The sequence below is a fragment of the Octopus bimaculoides genome, chromosome 16 (genome assembly GCF_001194135.2).
Source record: "Octopus bimaculoides isolate UCB-OBI-ISO-001 chromosome 16, ASM119413v2, whole genome shotgun sequence".
In the NCBI taxonomy this organism is placed as follows: domain Eukaryota; kingdom Metazoa; phylum Mollusca; class Cephalopoda; order Octopoda; family Octopodidae; genus Octopus; species Octopus bimaculoides.
In genome coordinates, this window is record NC_068996.1 from 38281954 (window position 1) to 38283749 (window position 1796).

The following is a 1796-nucleotide window of genomic DNA, read 5'->3' on the forward strand; positions in this document are numbered from 1 at the left end:
TCTCTCTCTCTCTCTCTCTCTCTCTCTCTCTCTCTCTCTCTCTTTCTCTCCAACTCTCCCCCCTCTCTCGCTCTCTCTCCGCTGAAACATTCGGGCATCTATAAAGTTCTTGAAAATTGATATACCTTGATATAAGTGCACGTTTTCAATCCTGATATAATCCAGAATTCTTTTGAAACGTTTTAAGTTACATGTTGCCATTCCTCTAAAGAAGTTAAGTAAAGCTGGGAAAATATATATTGAATGAAAGACATTAAAGAAAAAGATAATAATTTTAACAAAATTCAAAATATAAATAAACTTGATCAAACACGATTGCCCGATTTTTTTTGAAAGCTTTCGTATTCTTCTTTTCCTTTTCCTTGTTTTTCTTTCAAAGTAATTTGTATATTTATTTATTTTATTTTCATTTATTTAGTTATCTTTGAGAAGTGACGTATTACGTTTTCGAATTGAAGGAAAATAAAGATTGTCTTTGCATCTGATGTTATCTGCGTATTTATATATCGATATCCCTACATATCTCTTCCACTCTCAATCTCACTTTGCACCTATGTCAGTGTGTGTGTGTGTATGTGTATACGAAATACATGCACGCACATAGACACACAAACTAAGACATATACGCACACACTCACTCATACACAAACACACACACACAGACACGCATATATACTTATGTAATATGTACATATATGCGTACACATACGTATATATATATATATACATACATATAAATATATATATATACATAGATACATGCACACACATATGTGTGCGTATGGATGTGTGTTTGTATATATATATAATTTATATATATATTTCGTTTTATATATATATATATATATATATATATATATATATGCTAACACACACAAGCATAAGTACTCGCATTTATATGTATATAACCGGCCTTTCTGTCTCTCACGCTCTCCTTCTCTCTTTCATTCTTTCTCTCTTTCTCTTTCTCACTTTCTCTTTCTCTCCCTCTCTTCCGCACCCCTCTCCCTCTCTCTCTCCTCTCATCTACTTCTGTGTATTTGTTTGTTTATTTTACTCCACGATCAACCAACATCTCCCTATCATAATACACTAACAACGCCACCTACTATGAAACGTTAAAAAGAAAGTCTTTGATGTTCCGTGTTCCTTGTTTTCTTTTACGCTTTTCTAAAATGCAAACTGCCCAATAGACAGGGTGTGGCTCTCTCACGGTAAGAAATCCGGTGTCTCAAGAATACACTGAAACAAATTAATAAAGCCAGTGAGTTATTCTGCCAGAGGGTAAACTGAAAATTCTGCGGAAATGGTTAAATCTTTCATCTATTCTGTTACTTGTTTCTGTCATTTTACTACGCCCATGCTAGGGCACCGCCTTGAAGGGTTTTAGTCCAACAAATCGACTCTGGGAGTTTTCTTTCTTTCTTTTTTCTTTTTATTAAACCAGGCATTATTCTGTTAGTCTATTTTGCAGAACCATTAAGTTATAGGGACGTAAACAAACCAACACTGGCCATCAAGTACTGCTAGAGGACAATCATATGCACAAACACACACACACACACACACATACACACACGCATACACACACCACGGGCTTCTTTCAGTTTCTTATTTCTGTATTGCCCACAAGGGGCTAAACATAGAGGGGACAAACAAGGACAGACAATGGGATTAAGCCGCTTACATCGACCCCAGTGCGTAACTGGTACTTAATTTATCGACCCCGAAAGGATGAAAGGCAAAGTCGACCATGGTGGAATTTGAACTCAGAACATAAAGACAGACGAAATACC